Raw genomic sequence first — 21,291 nt, forward strand, 5'->3', positions numbered from 1 at the left:
AAAACATGCTTGACATCTCTTATCATGAGGGAAATACAAATCAAAACCATAATGAGATACCACTTAACCCCAGTCAGAATGGCTAAAATTAAAAAATAAAAAATAATGGTAAATGCTGGCAAAGCTATAGTAAAAAAGGAACTTTCCTATATTGTTGGTAGGAATGCAAATTAGTACCACCACTGTGGAAAACGATATGGGGATTCCTTAAAAACTATCATACAACCCAGTAATTCCACTCTTACATATTTATCCAAAGGATATAAGAACCCTCAGTCAGAAAACCACTTGCACATCCATGTTTGTTGCAGCATATTTACAATTGCTAGAACATGTAATTAATCCAAATGTCCAAAAATAGACAAGTGGATTGAAAAAATGTGGCACATGTACTCTATGGAATACTACTCAGTCATAAAAAACAATGAGACGCTGATATTTGATACAAAGTGGGCAAATATGGAAGATTTAATGCTAAACAAAGCAAAAGCAAGTCAGAGTATGAAAGACAGGCTTTTTATGTCCCCACTCACAAATGTCTTTGCTATATTACTCAGTCATAAAAAACAATGAGACGCTGATATTTGATACAAAGTGGGCAAATATGGAAGATTAAATGCTAAACAAAGCAAAAGCAAGTCAGAGTATGAAAGACAGACTTTTTATGTCCCCACTCACAAATGTCTGTGCTATATGGCAGGAACTGAAAGTTTGGAAAGTATGGTAGTAGGGAGGGCAACTCTAGATACTAGATTTAGTAAGGATATGGATAATACAGGGGTGGGGATTATAGGGAGGGGAAAAAACAGTACAATTAATAGATACAAACATGAAAAGTTATTTACTGATGATAATGTATATGTACTGTATTCATGCTAGGAAAAGCAATGTTGTACAACGGAAAGATATAAAGTATTAAACATAAACTTAAAAAAATAATAATATTTTTCCGAGAGTTTTTTTTTTTCTTCTTTTTTTGCTGTAGGGCGTGTGCACTCACCAGAAAGACAGAGACAGAGAGACAGAAAGTGAGAAATCACCCCCCAGGGTGGATGACCACGCCACAATCCCTTCTCCTCCATTCTCCTCTCAGGATCTTGGGCACACATGCACACGTGCCCAGCGTGAATTTAAGCCACCGGGTCTGGGACTTGAACCATGGTCGATTACATGGGAGTCTAGTGACATAGCCATTACACTAACTGCTGGTCCCCAAAAATACTTTTTTTAAAAAATCAAAAAGTAAAATAAAAAAGAGTAAACATGGACCAAATGGTGGCACAGCTGTAATGCAAGTGGATCCACATGGGAAAGCTTTCAGTTGGTGTCCAGAAGTCTGCTTTTACATATTGGGTATATGTGCCCATGATTTGGGCTGGCTGACTGGATGAAGTAATGATGTGAAGACCCTGTTGGGAATGTCTCTTTCTCTCTCTCTGTCTCTCTCTGTTTTTTTTTCTCTTTCTCTCTGTGTGGAAGGAACAAATCAATATATATATATATATTTTTTTTTTTAAAAAAGAAGGCTAACAGTCATTTCATTAAGGAAAGGTAGCAGCAGGCAGAAACTTTTATGGTTTCTAAGAACACATAATGAAATTCTCTAAACCTCTTTCCGTTAAATGGGGGTATGCATGCCATTGTTCTCTAGCACAATTAAAATTTTATATTTGACTGGAAATGTGTTTGAGCTGTTAAACACTTACAGGAAAAAAAAAGAAAAAAAAAAAAAGAAGAAGAGAGAGAAAGAAAGAGGGCCAGCATTTGGCATGGAAGTTAAGGCTGCTGGATCCCATATAGCTGACTATTCACTACAGTGAGTTCCTGACGTGGTGGCTTGAAATACATACCAGGTGTATGCATGTGTGTGCCCCCCCCCCCAACAACAACAACAACAACCTTTTTTTTTTTAGGTTTTTGCCATAGAGCACTTAACTGAGAGAGACAGAAAAAAGGTGAGCAGGAAAGTGAAAAATCACCCTCCGGGGGGTTGGCCATGCTGCAATCCCTTCCCCGTCATTCTCCTCCTGGGATTTTGGGCATGCATGCACATGTGACCAGCATGATTTTCAAGCTATTGGGTCCAGGATGTGAACTGTGGCTCACCATGTGGGAGTCCATTGCCTTCACCACCATGCCACCTGTCAATCCCTAAAAAAAATTTTTTAAATATAAAAAAACTAAAAAAAAAAAGCACTCTCCTCAGCCTTTTAAAAATTTACTAAGAAGATGTTTTAAAAATGTAGTATACATAAATCCTTGACTAGAGCCTCTACACTGGAGAAAAGTTAGAATATGCAGAGATATTAGATATATTATTCCTATCTGGGTGAAAAAAAATCAGTATTAGAATGACTACATTGATACATTATTTTTTTTTACCTACTGCATTTCCATGCTTTCTCCATTCTTCCTTCTTAGTGCCAAAGAATCCGAGGACTGGATTTTTGGCAAATCAGTTATTTTTGCACCATATGGCACTCAGCAGCACACTGCCATCAATGTTGCTTTTGAGGACTTACATATTTAATGTATGAAGAGGCATTCTTACTTGTAATTTCTCTTTTTATTCCCAACTGTGAGAGAGTCAAGGCTATCTTCCCAATGAATGAATGAGGAAACAGATTCAGATGAGCTAATTGGTTACTCTAAAATCACAAATCTAGTCAAGTCAAGGCTAAAACCCATGTTATAATTCATTCTGTCTATTGTATTGCTGGCTTTATAAAAAAAGGTAGTAGTTTATGAATATTTTCTCAATATAAAATATATAATGCACATATAAAGGAAAGTCTAAAGAAGAAAGTAAAAAAACAGTTTTGAAGATGCCATGTTTTAGAAATAATTACTATTTTCAGTTGGCTCCAATTTCTTTCTTTTTATTCTTGTAATTTTTTATTTTATTTTATTTTTTTATTGACAGAGAGCATGTGCATGAGAAAGAGAAAAATTCCCCCAATGGGGTGTGGTCACATCACAATTCTTTTTCCTCCATGTCTCCATCTGGTGCATGCATGTACATGCACCTGGTGTGTTTTTCAAGTTTCTAGAGCTAAGACTCCAGTAGCAGTGATTCTGTGGCATCCAGCTCCCTATACACAAAACTTAACTGCTGTGCTATGCAGAGAGCCTTCTTTCATATTTAATATTAATGAAATTATATGTGTATACAGATTTCCATGTAATGTTTTGTTTGTCAAATGATTTCCTCTGCTTAACCTTAGATCAAGAGCATTTTTCCATATTATTACAAAATCTGTGAAGACACAGCTATAAAATGCTGCAATGACATTGTGTCATATGCATATTCATAATTCATTTAATCAGTGCCCTCTTGTGTGACACTTGGATTTCTTACTTTTTGTTTCAGTGCATAACAACAGGATTAAAAGTTTACAAATAAGGGACCAGCAGTTGGCATAATGGCTATGTTGCCATGTAGTTGACCCCAGTTCGAGTCCTGGACTTGGTGGCTGAAACTCACGTCAGGCACGTGAGCGTACATGCCCAAGATCCCGAGAGGAAAATGGAGGAGAAGGCATTGTGGTGTGGCCATCCTCCCTGGGGGGGGGGGGTGATTTCTTGCTTTCTATCTCTCTGTCTCTCTCTGTCTTTCTGGAAAGCGCACGCGTCCTATGGCAAGAAAAAATAGTTTACATATAACTCTTGTATATTTCTGGATTTTTCCTTAGGCACATGGACTGATGAAGTTACAGGGTCAAGCACCATTATGATTGTTAAGGCACAAAATATTTTTTATGTTTTAAATCTCTGCATTCATTTTCTGTGAAATTCAGACTGTGTAAGAGGGTTCTTTCCATTGGAACTTCTCTTCTAGGATAACCAACCACATATTCAATGGATAGTTATCCAGGAGCTTACAAATAGACCCTTTCTAGAGATTAGTGATATTAGGATGTCAGGAAAGTCATGACTTTTTTTTATGTTGTTCTGTGCAAAAATGTGTAATGGCTTTCCAGGCAACCCAATAACTTTAATGGGTTGACTCTTACTTCTCCTCTCTGTGTCTGCATTCTAGGATTCTGTGATTACTTGATTGACTCAATGAGACTCTGTGAAGGCAGATCATTGCTTTATACCAAAGGTATTTTCTCTGATATTTAATAATTCATTTCTTTGCTCACTGCTGTTAGATACTACTAAAAATTTTGCTTGTTTGAGAAATAATATTGCCTATTTCTTTTCTACTGTAAAACAGTATAGCTAATAGTTCACTCCAGGATTTCAACAATCTGCTCCTGGTTTCAAATGAGGAAAGATTCTTCCCTTAAAATTGGGGAAAAGCAGGGGAATACTGAGTAAAGAGCAGACAACTTTATAAAAAATATGGCTCCATAGTTCATAACTTCAGATGGCCCCTCCTTCCTTCTCCCTTTCAGTGAGATCAGTTCTGTGTGAGTATCAAGTTATGTTATGGACCCTGATGACAGAATGTTGAATAAGACACATGAAGCTTGGGACCAGCAGATGGCGAAATGGTTACATTGCTGGAGTCCCACGTGGCCAACCATAGTTTGAGTCCTAGACCTGGTGGTTGCTTTCCTACGTTCCCTCTCTCTTTCTCTTTCTGGTGAGCACACGTGCCCTGTAGCAAAATTTAAAATAATAATAAAATTAAATAAATAATATTTTTCACATTTTGTTGATTCACAAAAGATCTTAATCTAAATGCTTTCAATAGCAAGTGCAGCTGATATAAACATATCTATGAACACATGTCTGACTTTAAGCATAAAACTCAGTAAGTAAAATAAACATAACTGAGGCTATATAGCTTACTGCGGTCATTAAGTTAGGTAGTTTTGTTTTGCTTTTGTTTGTTTGTTTGTTTTATTTCAAGAAAAGCAGTTTTAGCTCTAATAAGTGAAAATCAAAAAATGTTAAGAAAAATTTATTTAAGACTTAAAGCCAGGGAAAAGGTTAGGGTTCTGTTCAAACAGTAAGTAGATACTATAAACTTAAAAGACAGACATGGACAAAGCTAAAATCGAGTAACAAGTGCACTGTAATTTACTTCTGAAACGTTTTTTCTTCCTCCATTCCCCCTTTTACTAAAGAGATGCATAAACTAACATATTTGCAAAAATATAAATTTAGTCTCAATTTGGTCTGTTATTTGCAAAAAGCCCCATAAGAATACCAATTGATTTAGTTGGCTATGCTGGAAACTTTTATAAGGAACTTCAGATAAGACTCTTTAAAAAGCCTCCCAAGGCTACTGAGCCAAGTCATGAATTCACCAACTGACTGTGCCTTTAAGTACCTGTGCTTGAAAGTTTATTGGGCCTGTCAGGAAATAACATTCTTTGCTTACCTGCCAGGCAGAGCTGTTTATGGTACCAGGCAATCATTCCAAGAATTTCTGTTGACTTTCTTGAGATCTACCATAGTTCCTTAGCCTTCTGGTCATATCTGAAGATATGACCTTCCAGTGAAACCCCTGGTAATAACCAGTATTTTCGAAGGCAGTAGATATTATTGAACTTACGCAAATAACTATTCTGCCACAAAAGAATGCTCACAAATATTTTAAAATTCCAGAGGGTCAGGAAGGGAGAAAAGTTTGTTTCAATTTTAAAAAATTAACAAATTGCTGAACCTATGAACATCTCAAAAGAAGATAAAAATCCTTAAACCTAGAAAATAAAGCATAAAGAAAATCAGTAATGATGTAGTAAAAAGTCATAAAATTCTATTTCACCAGTTTAGTCTTATAATTAATCTCTCTTCTGTTGAATTTTCAGTGTTACTGTGGTCTGATATTTCTGTTTAAATTCTGGAAGTTAACATTCAATGTTATTGTTGATCTTTCTGGACTTGTCCCTATCATTAAGTTGGCCATTTTCTTGCTTTTTTTTTTTTTTTTTTTTGATTGTTGTTCTCTTATTTCTGTGTGTCTGCCTATAGTTTTCCTAGTTTAGCACTCCCTTCAGAACTTCTTGAAGAACTGGCCTGGTGTCAGTAAATTCTTTCAGGCTTTGTTTATCTGAGAATATTTTTTATTTCTATATAAAGGATAATCTTACTGGGTATAATATTCTTGGTTAAAATTGTTTTTCACTCAATACTTTGACTATATTTTCTCATTCTTTCCTTGCTTTCATTGTTTCTGATGAGAGGTCCGATATCTGATGGGATGTCCTTTGTATGTAACTTGACATTTCTCTCTTGCCAATTTTAGTATAATGTCTTTGTCTGTGGTTTTGGTGAATCTGAGTATGATGTGCCTCAGAGAAGATTTTCTTGGGTTAATTCTATTTGGAGCCCTTTGTATTTCTTGGGTCTGGATATTTGAATGCCTCTCTAGGTTTGGAAAATTTTCTTCTAAGATTTCATGGAATAGATTATCAATGCTGGTATTATATAATTGGTGTAGGATACTAATTATCCAGATGTTTGGGTGTTTAATGGTATCTTATATTTCTCTTATATTATTCTCATTTTGGGGGGTTATTTTCTCAGTCTTTTTGATGATTTTTTTATTTTTAGGTCAGAGGTTTTGTCTTCTGCATGATCTAATCTGCTTTTAATACTTTCAAGGGATGTTTTGAATTCCTGTATTACAGCCTTCATCTCTAATAGTTTCATCTGATTCTTTTTTATGTTGTGTATTTCTTCTTTCAGGTCATGCAAAAACTTCCTCACTTCCTGGAACTCATTGTCTTTTCTCTTGCATCTTCTGGAGTTTGTTGTCCCTCCTCTCTTGCATCTCTATTTTGTCATTATGAATATTCTGAATTCTTTATCTGACATGTCTACAAGTTCCATTGTACTGTTTGTGGATGATGAGGAGTTGTTCTTTTCCTTTGGGGGAGAGCTATTTCCTTGGTTTCTCGTATTTCTTGTGACTCCGTGGTGGTTTCTTGTCATCTGGTGGATTATATGTTTCTTCCTAACCCTCTCTTGCATCTCTATTTTGTCATTATGAATATTCTGAATTCTTTATCTGACATGTCTACAAGTTCCATTGTACTGTTTGTGGATGATGAGGAGTTGTTCTTTTCCTTTGGGGGAGAGCTATTTCCTTGGTTTCTCGTATTTCTTGTGACTCCGTGGTGGTTTCTTGTCATCTGGTGGATTATATGTTTCTTCCTAACTTATTGGAGTTAATTCTGAGCATTAAGAGGTGTGTGGGAGGAGACAATCTGCAATCTCTCTGCAGTTTTGCTTCCTTGACGCTTACCAAGCAACCTGCACTTTTATTGTTGGAACTGGATATTGCAAAGTCCTCCCGATTTCTGGAGAACAGGTGCTCCTGAGCAGCGGGGTTTCAACTGAGACTTAAGAGGTGTGCAGGAGGAGATGAGCCATGCTCTCTCTGCAACTCTGTCCTTCTCCTGCTGCTCATTCTGCAGTCTCTCTTTGATTTTTAGTCATTTGGTGGTGTATTCACTTTAGGTATTTCACTGGACGCTCATGTGCTTTTCTTTACTGTGAGATACTTCTGTGCCAATTTCTGTCCTGTACCTTGTTTTGCAATATAATTTCTACAGAAAGAGATTTGAATTCAGATTTATGAAGAGGAGTTTCTCCCTTCGTGCAGTAGGTTCAGTGGGGGTTGAGGATTTCTCTGACCCTGTTTAGCTTTTTGGGTCTGGAGGTTGAAGTTGAAGTAGAAAATCTTCTGTTTCCCTAGTCCCTGAAAGGTGCAGGGCACAACTCAGATGTAGATGACTTCTGAAAGGGTCTGTGATTTGCCTGTCTTGTCCTGCTTTTCAGGTATGGAGGGTGAAGTTGGAGCAGAAAATCTTCAGTTGCCCTCTAAATAAATAATCTTAAGAAACCTAAACAATAATAATAATAATTATTATTATTAGGAAATTTGAAATATGATAAAATTACATTAACTCATAAAGGATAACTAAATAAAGCATATGTATGACAAAATGTTGATACTTTCCCTTTATGATTGGAAGCACGACTGAGATACTTGCTACCACCACTTCTATTAAGCATTGAATTAGAGGTGCAATAAAGCAAGAAAAGAAAATTAATATTGTGGGGATTGAAAATGGAGATATAAAACTTATTATTTGAAGATGATATAATTATTTCACAAGTAATAGAACCCACAGATAACCTTTTGGAATATTGTGTGAATTGGGCACAATTTCAGAATATAGTTTCAATATACAAAAATAATTTGCATTTAATATACCAGGACCAGAAAGAAAATGAAACTCTCCAAAAACCATGTGTGATATTATCAGAAATAACAAATACCTAACTAAAGCTAAAAATTATATACATGACTTCTACCCTAAAAATCATAAAATGTCACTTAAATAAATTTTTAAATACATAAATGGAGGGATATACCATTTTCATGGACTTACTATAAAGCTTTAATTCTTCCTTAACTGACATTATACTTCAATGGAACACCAAGCAATATGCCAGAAAACTTTTTGAGGAAAATTGCAAGCTGCTTCTACGAGTAACAATCATACCGAGTTATCACAATACACCAGAATGTTAAAATTGAGAAGATGGGCAATGCCAAACAGTTATCAAGGATGTAAAGGAATCGGAACTGTTTTGCACTGCTATTGGTAAAATCACTTTCAATATTGTCATTACCTTTAAAAAAAATGAACAGATGGGTCAGCTACAGTGTTGCAATGGTAATGCAACACTCTGTTATGCTGAGGACACATAGGAAGACCCATGTTCATGTCCTGAGGTCTCCTTGTACACACTAGGAGCACATACATCTCCTTGTGATTTTGGCTACTGAGGCTGGGGTAGACTGAGTAATAAAAACCCTGTTGAGCGTATCTGTCTTTTGTTTATTTTTCTCTTGAAAGAAATAAAAAACTTTAAAAAAGATCAGTATATTCATCTTTTGTGACCAGTAATTCATTCCTTGGCATATATTTTCCTTACCACCAATGCCTACATAAGTGCATTAAACAGTTTATGTAATATAACTACTTTCAATAGCAAGTTCATCTGATCTGTGAACACATGCCTGACTTTAGGCACGAAACTCTGAGTAGAATGAATATACTATAAAGTAGCACCTACCTGATGCTATATAGCTTATGGTGATCTTGAAATAGGTATTTTTCAATATATTTTTAATTTCAAGAAAAGCAGTCTTAGTTTTAATAAATCAAAATCAAAATAAAAAGAAATGGTAAGAGAATTTTGCTTGAAACTTAAAGCCAGGAAACGGGTTAGGATTCTGTTCAAATAGTAGGTACTTGAGCCTATCCACAGCACAAGACAAGACAAAAATCCCTAAATCTTGAAAACAAAGCATAGAAGTAAGATATTTTGTGAATCAACGAAATGTTTGTGTGTGTGTGTGTGTGTGTGTGTGTGTGTGTGAGGACTGGAAACTGTAGATACCAGAGACAGTGTGGGAGGAAAATGGAAATTTATTTGTTAATGATAAGTCCTGAACAAGACATTAGTTAACAAACAGCAATATGTAAAACAGATGAGCATATCATGACCAATGCTGATATTATCACAGAAACGCAAATTTCGCCTAACATTTAAAAAGCAATGCAATTTGCTATATCGAGATTATTAGTGAAAAATTTACATTACCATCTCAACATACACTTAACACACACATACACACACACACACACACACACACACACAAACTATATTTGCGTTGGTTCCATGGGCTAGAGTTAGGGGAGCCAGATCCATCCCACATGATTGACATTGACCAGTATCTGGTTAGTATACATATTTTCTTTTCTTCTTCTTCTTCTTTTTTGGAGAGGTTTTGCTATAGGGTGTGTGCGCTTGCCAGAAAGACAGAGGGAGACAGAGAGACAGAAAGTGAGAAGTCCCCCTCCAGGGGGGATGGCCAAGCCGCAATCCCTTCTCCTCCATTCTCCTCTCGGGATCTTGGGCACACATGTACACATGCCCGGCGTAAGTTTAAGCCACTGGGTTTGGGACTTAAACCATGGTCGACTACATGGGAGTTCAGCAACTTAGCCATTATGCCAACTGCTGGTCCCTAAACTATGTTTTCAATGAAAAAGGGATTTGTGCATTTCATATACAATTCCTTGAGTACCTTTTTTTTAATTTTTCTCCTAATTCAGACGCTGTCTCTTCCTTTCTACCATTTTCTTTGATTACATCCTCACATAGAATTTGTAAGAAAAGGGACCAGCAGATGGTGTAATGGTTATATTATTGGACTTCCATGTAGTTGACCACAGTTTGAGGCCTGGACCTGGTGGCTTGAAACTCACATTGGGCACAGTTGTGTGCATGCCAAAAATGGAAGAGAGGAGAATGGAAGAGAAAGGATCATGGCATGGCCATCACCCCCGGTGGGCAATTTCTCGCTTTGTGCTTATTTGTCTATTTCTGTCTCCCTTGTGAGCTCACATGCCCTATAGCAAAAATCTCTAAAAAAAATTGTAAGAAAAATATGACACTGCAATTATATATTGGAGCTTCTCAGTAATTGCAAGCATAGTGCTTAAATGCTTCACACAAAAGATTGGTACAAAGATAGGACCCTTTCAGGTCAACTGTGCTAGAGATATCTATCATCAGACAGATGCAAATACTGTCATCTGTTTGGGAAAATGATTTTTTTTTGAACAATAAATACCTTTATTACAGAGTGAAGATAGCAAGGTTTATTTGCCTTTCCAGGCTTTGATTTTCGTCAGGTAGAACTCCAGCTCCTTGCCCTCTAACACATAGGCATTGGCTCGGCGGCACTGGCCTGGTCTGGATGAAATGCAGGCAAGCAGCTTGCCTTGCTGGAACCGCTCCTCCAGCAGACTGCTGATTTGGGCATTCTTTTTCCTTTCATGGTATTTCTTCTGAATTTTCTTTGATCCCTTTTTATTTAAAATCACTTCATCCTCAGGAGTCAGCTTGGCCCTCTTCTTGCGGCCCAGGGGTAGTGCATAGTGGAACTCCTATCACTATTGGTACAGTGTGCTGTCAATGAGCACGATGTAGTTCTCCACCAGGGTTTTGGTGCTCACTAGCTCATTATTGGATGTGTTGTAGACAACATCGATGATCCTTATTTTGCGTGTACAACACTCTGAGCCCCAAGAAAAGTTCCCCATGTCCAGCCTCAGGATGCGGCATTTCGTTTCCTCCCCGCACACGGACTGTGTGTATGCGGCGGGGCGATCTTAGTGTTGGCAGCGGGGCGTCCCAGCTCATACTTCTGCTTCTTGTAGTAGGGCTTTCTCTTGCTCCCAGTCTTGTGGCGCTTGTGCCAATTGTCCTGAGAGATACCCATCGCTCAGCACTGGCTGGAAAGAGGGAAGATGATTTTTGAAAATGTTGTTTCAAAGCATCTTGGATGAGAGTGACCAAAATCCCATGGTCCACAAATCCACTAGCAAATGAGAATGACAATGTCATCAGGCTGACATTGTGTCCTACCAGGAAGCCATTCAGTAGCTGGATACTGAGCTCAGGATCTCCAAGTGGGAGATGGCAGCACGGCTCTTAGAGTACTAGGACCTGATCAATGTCAAGATGACTCTGGAAATTGAGATTTCCAACTATAGAAAACTCCTGGAAGGTGAATAGTGTGATTGGCTTTGGCCCAAGTCCTTTCTCCCTTCCAGAAGGACTCCTCCCTATCCACTTACATAAAGGTTAAAAGTGAAGAGAGGATCAAGGTGGTAGAAAAGTCAGAGAAGGAAACCGTGATTGTAGAGAACCAAATGGAGGAGATTCAAATGACTCAAGATGACTGAATAAGAGGAGAAAGAGGCCAAAGAAGAGGAAGGCAAGGAGGAAGAAGGGAAAGGAGAGGAGGAAGTAGAAGCAGAAGCAGCAGCAAAGTCTCCCCCCAGCAGAAGAGTCTGCATCACCAGAGAAAGGAACCAAGTCCCCAGTGAAAGAAGCCAAGTCAACAACTAAGGTCAAGTTCCCAGAGAAGGGCAAGTCCCCTGTGAAGGAAGAAGTAAAGTTGCCAGCTGAGGCAAAGTTGTTGGCTGAGGCTGAGTCGCTGGCTGAGGTCAAGCTGCTAGCTAAGGCCAAGACTTCAGAAAAGGCTAAGTATCACATGAAAGATGAAGCAAAATTACTAGCCGAGGCAAGTCTTCTGAGAAGGCCAAGTCCCCAGTGAAGGAAGAAACAGAGTCACCAACTGAGGCCAAGTCCTCATTGAAGGAAGAGGCAAAATCACCAGCTGAGGACTAGTACCCTGAGAAAGCCAAGTCCCCAATGAGGGAAGAAGCAAAGTCCTCAGTAGAGGTCAGGTTCGCTGAGAAGACCAAGTCCCCAGTTAAGGAGGAATTAAAGTCCCTGAGAAAGCCAAGACTCTTGATGTGAAGGCTCTCGAAGCCAAGACCCCAGTGAAGGAGGCCAGGGCCCCTACAGATGTCAAATCCCTGGAAAGGGCCGAAAGCCATGTCAACGAGGAGTCCAAATCCCCAGAGAAGGCCAAATCTCCTGTAATGGAGGATGCCAAGGTTCCTGAGATGGAGCTGCCAAAGAAGGAAGAAGTGAAAATCTCCATGAAAGAGGAGAAAAAGCTCCACAAGGTAAAAGTCAAGGCATCTCCAAAGAAGGTAGAGGAAGAGAAAGCTCCAGCTGCACCAAAAACTAAGAAGGAGAGCAAGAAGGATGAAGTGCAAGAAGGAGGTCCCAAAGCCCAAGACTGAGAAGAAAGAACCTGTTTTATAAAAGCCCAAAGAATCCAAAGTTGAAGCCAAAAAGGAATAGGCTGAAGATAAGAAAAAAAACAGCAATCCCAGAAAAGGAGGCTCTGGATAATTTTTATTTTCCTTAGATAACAAGGTACTTCAGAAGAAAAGGCTAGAAAACAAAATATTACTAAGAAAAGGATTTGAAAACTTTGAGTGGAAAACTTTAAGGGGAAGTTATTTATGGATTTTTGAAAGTAAGCAGAAATTATCAACAGGGTCATGATATCAGATATATATTATGACTCTAATCAATTGAGTTATATAGACTGAGGAAAAGAAAGAAAAAGCAGTGAAGGAAAATGAACAGAGTTGGGCCAGCTAGGGGCCTGGTAATTATTTGAGCTAGATCCCACATCGCCAGCTATGCTGTTTAGAATCCCAGACTCTGTAGCTTGATAAACATGCTGGGTGCATGTGCATGTGTGCTCAAATTCTCAGAAGGAGGGAGAAATAGAGGTGAAGGCATTGCAGAGTGACCCTTCCCCCAGGTGCTTTCTCACTTTTCCTCTCTCTGTCTCTCTCCAATGAATGCATGTACCCTCAGGCAAATTTTAAAAAATTAAGAGAGTCTCAAAAATTTATGGCAGCATCAACAAAAGAAAACGTGAAACAACCATATGTGTCTACTGAAGACACACTTTAGGTTGAAAGTAAAAGGATGGAAAAACATACCACGAACAATAAGAAAACAGAGCTGAAGTCTAAATGAGGAAAAATAAATATTAGGGACCAGCTGGTGACATAGCAGTTAAGGCATTGGATCCTACATGTTCCACTGCTCAATATGAGTCTGACCTGGAGCTTAAAAACATGCCAGGCATTGGGCCAGCAAGTGGCATAGTGGCTAAGGTGCTGGACTTCCACATGGTCAACCACAGTTCAAGTCGCAGATCCAGTGGCTTAAAACTCATGCTGGGTGTGTCTGTGTGTGTGCCCAAAATCCCAAGGGGAGAATGGAGGAGAAGGAATCGTAGCATGGCCATCCCCCTGGGTAACGATCTATCACTTTCTGTCTCTGTATCTCTCAGAAGAGCATACACACCCTATAGCACAAATCTCTTAGAAAAAAAGACAGACAGACAGACAGACATGCCAGGTATGTGTGTATGCATGCCCAATATCCAGAGAGGAGAATGGAGGAGAAGGAATTGTGGCATGACCATCTCCTCTTGGGGGTGCTTTCTCACCCTCCCTCATCTCTCTCATCTCTCTCCAGCAAGCACATGTGCCCTACAGAAAATTAAAAGATGAAATAGATATTAATGTAAAAATAATTACCAGAGGCAAAGATGGATACTTTATGATGGCAAAAGGATCAGGGCATGAAGAATACATACTATTATAAATATTGACAAACCAAACAGCATAGTCTCATGAAGCAAAAAGTGTACAGAATTAAAGAGAGAAATAGACAATTTAACAATAATATATAGTTGGAAACTTCAATGAGTCATTTTCAGTAACTGATAGACAGATGACCAACAAGAAAATAGAAAACCTAACCAACACTATCAAAAAACTAGACCTAGCAAACATCTATAGAATATTCTAACCAACAACAGCCAAACATACAGTTTCTAAAACACACATATTACGTTGTCTCTTCTATATTGTCCACATGTTAGGCTTTATAACAAGCCTTGATACGTTTAAAAGCAGTTGAAACAATACAGTTTTTGTGACACAACCACAGAAAAATTAAGTTCAAAATCAATAAAATAACAAAATTTATAACAATATACAAATGTATAAAATTAAATAACATACTCCTGAATAGCCAATAGGTCACAGAAGGTATCAAATTAGAAAAATGTATGGAGATGAACTGAAGTTAAACACAACACATTAAACTTATTGGATGCAGTTAAAGAAATCCCACAGAGAGAAATTTATTGCCATCATTACCTATATTTTAAAAAAAGGAATACTTCAAGTCAATAGCTTTATTTTTCATGTAAACAAACTAGGAAATAAGTGCAAATTAAACCCAAAGCCAGAAGTGCGAAAATAATGAATATTGGCAGAAGTAAATTAAACAGAATAGGAAAGCAATACAGGGAAACCATTCAATAAATATAGTTGAGGATCTTCATGTGCCTTTGGTGTAGTTACTACCATGTCTGTCTCATCGCCTTGACAATGAGTTCCTGTGGGAAAGAATTTGAGTGAATTGTCTTTGTGGCCTCTACAGCAGTTTGTACCTAATACCCAGTGGCATTTGCTGAATATGGGTCATTTGGCTGAATGATTAGTACTCACTATGTGACATACTTCTGTTAATAACACTTCGAGATTCCTACAATCAGTTCTGGCCCACTTGGTAATAGTATCAAGCTAGAAAGTATTGAATACCTGCTAAGTGGCATACTCTACCTAATCGCTAATGTTCACAGAAGTTCTGACAAAGGTATAAATTATCAGTCCTTTTTATAGATGAGGAAACTGAGGACTAAGATCTAGGCTAAGGCCATGTAGTCCTAAGTGTGATATAAATGGGTCTTTTATATTTATTTATTCCCTCCATGAGCCAGAGAGACAAAGAGAAACAAAGAGAAACAGGCAGTACCTTTAACAGGATCTTGATGCTGTGATTCACCCCCAGCCTCAGCCAGCTCTGGATCCTGAGCATCTGTGTGACCAGCATACTCAGGGAGGTCTCTAGACTTGAAGTAGGAATCTTTCCATGTAGGTCAGCCCCATAGAGCATCACTTGTTATTGCTATGCCATCATGTTATCCTCCCCCCACCCCCCACATACACACAGATTTTTTTAAGTTTGTTAATTTTAATCATGATAGCACATGCATGTACTTGGGAGAGAGAGAGATGTACCCTCAACAGGGTCTCATCACACGGCAATCCTCTCTCCCCAGTCCTCCAGCTCATTAGGATCTTGGGCACATCTTGGGCATGCATGCTCATGGCATATTTTCTGACCAGTCCGGGGAACTGAACTTACAGTTGGCCATGTATCTTCTAGCACTGCAGTGCAGTTCACTACTGACTGTGCTACCAGAAATAGGTGAACCAAAATCTGTAGTGCTGTTTTCACCACACCACACTGCATACCAGAATAAAGCCTTACTTGCAATTGAATGACTATTGTGTGCAGACGTGGTGCTAGAAGAATCCATGGCCTAATGTGCTAAAAATAAATGACCTCTGAAAGCAACCATCCAGGTAGGCACAGCTGTCCACAAGGTATGCCTGTCCATCCAGGTAGGCACAGCTGTCCACAAGGTATGCCTGTGGCAGGTCCTTGCACAGCTGCTGTCTGCCATGGATAGTGAGTTTGTAGATCTCAATGCTGAGAGTCATGTACGGCCTTCCAAAATTGATTTTTTTGCCCCCTGTGATAGCTTTTGTACCCTTTAGCAACCTGGGCTTATTTTTTGATTGAACTAGACCCTAGTAATTTCCAGACTAAATGGATTTCAGAAGTTCTGAAAGGCTGAACTGTTTGAAAAATGCACGGTCTACATGTAGCCACAGAGGGGATCTTCTTCCTGTGCCAACTGCACTCAAAATATTGAAATGTCATTTTCACAGCTAATGTAGTTTTTCCAGATGAATTATTTTTCAAAATTGGTCGACATTAGCAGAAATTTAAATTCTTGTTATTAAAAATTCTACATTTCTTTGAGTTTGAAATGAACCAATGTTAGAAGAATGTTCTGTGAGTGAGATGTGAATAAAGATGTCGTTGATGTTTCTTGTCTCTGATGCAGTTTTTTCCAAGAATGTTCTCAGCAACATGGAGTGGAAAAATAATTATCTCCTAAAATGTAGTAATGTCCCTGGAATTAATTTCGTAAGAGGTAGTACATCAATTCTGACTAATGACCACAATGTATGATCATTGTATGAGGTAAGCATTTACAGATTACAACCAATACTTTCACCTGACAGACAAATTTGAAAGCCAAATTCTGAATTTTATCTTGGTTGGTATCTCCTTTTGTGGTACCCAATTATCTAATACCAAGTGCTAATCTGCGAAGTTTTATTTTAAACTTTTAAAGAATAACATGCATACATCAGATGCATAAATCTGCAGTGAAGAATCTACTACATGTTTACTTGTATATACATCTGTGAAACCACCACCCAGATCAAGATAGAATACATTTCTAGTATCCCAGACAGCTCACTTGTACCCTTTTTTAGTCAAAACCCTCTTCAGAGGTAACCATGTTCTAATTTTTATCACTATGCATTTGTTTTTGTTTGTTCTCGAGCTTCATAATTATGGAACTATGCAGTATACATCCTTTTTGTTTCTGATTTCTTTTGTTCAACTTTCGTCCTGTGAGATTTATCTCTTGTGCGTGTAGCAATCATTCATTGTTTTTTGTTCTGTGTAGTAGTCCATCATACCACCTTTCCTGCTAAGAATCATTGCCAAGATGATCACAGATTCACACAGTATCTGTGCAGAGAACCCATTCATCACTGCCAGAGAAGGATACATTAAATTAAAATATCTTGTGATCTTATCTGCTCCTACAGGGAGGAGAGAGCTGCCGTCATCTACCTAGAAAAATTTCATCTCACATAGGCCGACAAGTCAAGGCAGCCCCTTATTGGGTCAGGGCAATTTCAGTTGTCAAACAGCTGCTTCTATGATGGTTTGCAATATCCAAGGATCCCTGATAAGAAGGTAGTATTGGTAATTGACAAGCATGAAAGAAAAAGTTGCCCATTTTATTCCTACTCAGTAAATTGTATTTAGAGATTTAAATGTCATTGGCAGTTTCAAGAAGATGTAGTTGCTAGGAGCGATTCACTTGGGACAAACATTGATTGTACCCAGGGCTGAGTCACATTAACACTTAGTGCAGAGACCCAGGCAGAGTAAATGAAAACCTTAAAGAAAGAGAGTCTATTGATAGTGCAAACCACAAACATGAGTGAGGGGATTGAAGTGATATGGGTGAGGAGCTTTAATGGACTGGGTTTCAGTCCTGCTGAGTGATTTTACATAGCTAAGCAATAGTGCTGTGTAACTGGGCACATATCACAGAAACATAGCATGGACATCAATAGAGAAACAGTAGCCTAGAATATCTCCTAACACTAGAGACTATTTGTATGATCTTGTTGGGGATGAAGCATTCGGGGGTCAATCCAGTGTACACTGTGTGCAGGTCCAGACCTTACTAGCACAATGGTGGTAAGAGCCATCACTCAAACAGCTGTAACTAGAAGCAGAGGGGTATTTGATGAAATAGTGAAAAAAGGAGGATGCTACAGGATTCATAAGTCACAAAAGGAAGAGCCTCAGGAGATGGCATAACTTTATAAACTATTTCAACTCCATCATTCCAATTTTGTCAACAAAATAAATATTTATTGTGTCTATAATTTATCCATGCATTCCTCCATACAGCTAGCTTTTACTGAACACCTACTCTGTGCCAGGATACAAAAAGATACTTGTAGGTAGCAGTGCTTGATGTCAGCAACGGCTACTCTGAATCAGCATCTTAACTATTTCCCAAGGACATTACATCCCACAGCTGTTTTCACTGCCTGTACTTTCAAGTCTGGGACTATATTTACAGTTTCCTTTTTGTCTTTGACATTTGCACTTCTCAACTCAAATGCTCCATGCCCTTTACATATCCTGCAGTTAATAACTATATTGCTTACTTAAGAAAAAATAGTGAATCTTTTTTTTTTTTGAGAGAGATTTTCACTATAGGGCGCGTGCGCTCGCCAGACAGAGAGAGAGAGAGACGTAGAGACAGAAAGCGAGAAATCACCCCCTAGGGGGGATGGTCACGCCACAATCCCTTCTCCTCCATTCTCCTCTCAGGATCTTGGGCACGCACGCACACGCACCCGGTGTGAGTTTTAAGCCACCGGGTCCGGGATGCAAACCGCGGTCGACTATGTGGGAGTCCAGCGACATAGCCATTATGCTAACCGCTAGTTCCCAAAATAGTGAATCTTAAGTTGTTGGGATGCTTTGAGAAGAATGAGCCAAGAGTTACTATATTCTGACTGCATTTTCTGAACATGGTTTGCAAAGGAAAAGCATCAGATGATTATTTAGATGTGGGGGAAGGGAAAAGAAGGCATTTGCTTGAACTTGGGGTTCTTGAACTGAAGCCCCTGGAAATCCAAGGACCTCTATAATAAGAGAGGAATGTGCTTATTGTCATTCTTTACTTCCACATTGTTTGAGAAATTTTGCCTGCTGTGGAAATTGCACAGGGCCCAGGACAGGAAATTCAATAAGAGTTGTAATTCTGGGCTTGAATTGGGTTCATTCTGCCTTAAGAAAGATCGTGGGACCAGCAGTTAGCGTAATAGCTATGTCACTGGACTCCCATGTAGTCGACCGCGGTTCGCATCCTGGACCCGGTGGCTTAAACTCACGCTGGGTGCGTGTGCATACGTGCCCAAGATTCCGAGAAGAGAATGGAGGAGAAGGGATTGCGGTGTGGCCATACTCCCTGGGGCATGATTTCTCGCTTTCTGTCTCTCTGTCTCTCTCTGTCTGTCTGGCGAGCGCACGCGCCCTATAGCAAAAACCTCTTAAAAAAGAAAAAAGAAAGAAGGTCGTGGGGTTGGAAGGTGGCATTGTGGTTAAGGTGCTGGACTCCCACATGGCCGATCACAGTTGAAGTTCTGGACTTGGCAGCTTGCTTTCTCACTTACTTTCTCTCCCTCTGGTCAAATTAAAATATTAATAATAATAGTAAATAACTCTTTTTAAAAAGAAAGAAAGTCTTAGGAGGAGAAATGGAGAAGACAGAATGGACTTTAAAACAAATCTGAAAGAAGGAGCAAAAGCATTAGGTAAGAGTGGAGGTTGATGATGGTATAACATGTTTCCCATATTGAGCACGTATGCGTTATTCCCAGAGATACAGCTCTAGCTTAAGCATCCTAAAAATCCTATGAGGCAGCTGCTATTATTTTTGCCATCTTAAAGAGAAGGAGACTGAAGGTCAGAGGCTTTCTCTAGATCACAGGGCTAGTAAACAGCAGAGCTGGAATTAAACTTGGGCTTCAGGCCCCCAGGATCCATGATTTAATCATGTGCCATTCAGTCCACTTTGCTGAAATACGGAAAGAAATACAGAGCAGGGTGGTTTTACTGGGAGGTAAAGATAGTCGGGGCAGAGGTACCTGTGTGTCTGGAGATGGAGAACTGGAAAAACTGGTCCTTAACTGCCCAATACATTGGGCAGCTCTATACTTGGTGTTATCACTGTGAGTCTAAACTTGTTCATGTCCTTCTAAGAATCCCTGGTTTCTTACCTTTATTTCTGAACTACTCTGGACCTAAGCAAGGGTCTTCACAACTGGTGCAGCTGGCTACTGATGCAGGGGACTGTTTGGTTTGTGATGTCCCATCTGCACCTTGCGACACTGCCGTGAAGCATGAAGCTCATGTTATTAGTCCCTTTTCACAGAGGAAACAGTCAGGAAACTACACAGAATCTAGACTAGATGGGTCTCTGTGCCTCCAGACTAGCTCAGCTGTTTGTACTTCAGTCGACGAAAGTGTAGACCAAAGAACCAGTGCCAGTTCTTGTCAGAATTCAAATTAGATTCCAAGCAGTTCTTGAGTTTTCTTTCTTCTTTTTATTTTCTTGCCCCTACCCCACACATCTTTTGTTAGGAAACTCACTGTATTCTCTCACTAGAACCCTTCTAGAACCAGCTCCATAGCCAGCTCCACAACCTGCTTCTGTGAAATACAGGGAGCAGTGACCTACTCAGCCCTGCTGAAGCCTCAGGGGCAGGCAGAGCAGCTAAGCCCCCAGAGTGTCTGGAATCACTACTGACTGCTGCACGATCTTCACAATGGCCCTATCCACAAAAGCTGGGATGGTCCTGTCCTGCCTTCTAAAAGACATCGACTCTGTATTGGGTGCCCACTATGTGCCAGGGATTTGGCATTAAATAAAACATACTAATGACCTACCCTTAACGGGTCACAACAAGTGTAAAATCAACCACATAAATAACGTGCTCCAGGATTGCCGAGGAAGGATTAATTCTGCTTTAAGTAAGAAGGAAAATGGGGGAGACTTTTTGAGTTGGGCTTTGGAACACAAGTAGAATTTTATGGTAGGGATGTTAAAAGCAAACATGAGGAAACAAATACTTTGAAAATAATAATGTTTTGGAGGGGCCTGTGATTTTGATTACTTATTTAAAGCATTATTCGTTTACTTGTTTACTCAGCAGTTCTTTTGCTGAGTTGCTACCTCGTGCCAGTTACTCACCAGGCACAGGACAGATAGAGGTGAGAACAAGAGAGCCAGCACCTCAGCACCCTGCCCTTTGGGGATGGTTTCTCCTGGAGGGAGAAAAAAGTGAATCAACTAGTCATGCAGTTATTCCTTTGTTAAGAATCGTGACAAGTAGAAGTACAGGAGCACCAGAAATGTGCCTACAAACAGACCTCACTCGGTCTGCAGGGGAGTGAGCGGGTGGTCAGGATGGTGTCTCCAAGGAAGCAATATTTAGTTTGAGATCTGGAAGATGACTACGAGTTAAGTGAAAGGGAAGGAATATCCTGACACAGGGAACTCTCGTAGACTGAATTGTTTTTCCTTAAAATTTGTATGTTGAAGTCTCT

General features: G+C 39.2%; 2 pseudogenes; one reads left to right on the top strand and one right to left on the bottom strand.

The window, feature by feature from the left end:
* Positions 1-10,643: 10,643 nt before the first annotated feature.
* On the bottom strand, positions 10,644-11,266 carry LOC102478372 (40S ribosomal protein S8 pseudogene; annotated as a pseudogene).
* Positions 11,267-11,294: 28 nt separating this feature from the next.
* Positions 11,295-12,756, top strand: LOC102478814 (neurofilament heavy polypeptide pseudogene; annotated as a pseudogene).
* Positions 12,757-21,291: the final 8,535 nt, after the last annotated feature.

Source organism: Tupaia chinensis, unplaced genomic scaffold, assembly GCF_000334495.1.
Source record: "Tupaia chinensis unplaced genomic scaffold, TupChi_1.0 Scaffold000672_1, whole genome shotgun sequence".
NCBI classification, from domain to species: Eukaryota; Metazoa; Chordata; class Mammalia; order Scandentia; family Tupaiidae; genus Tupaia; species Tupaia belangeri.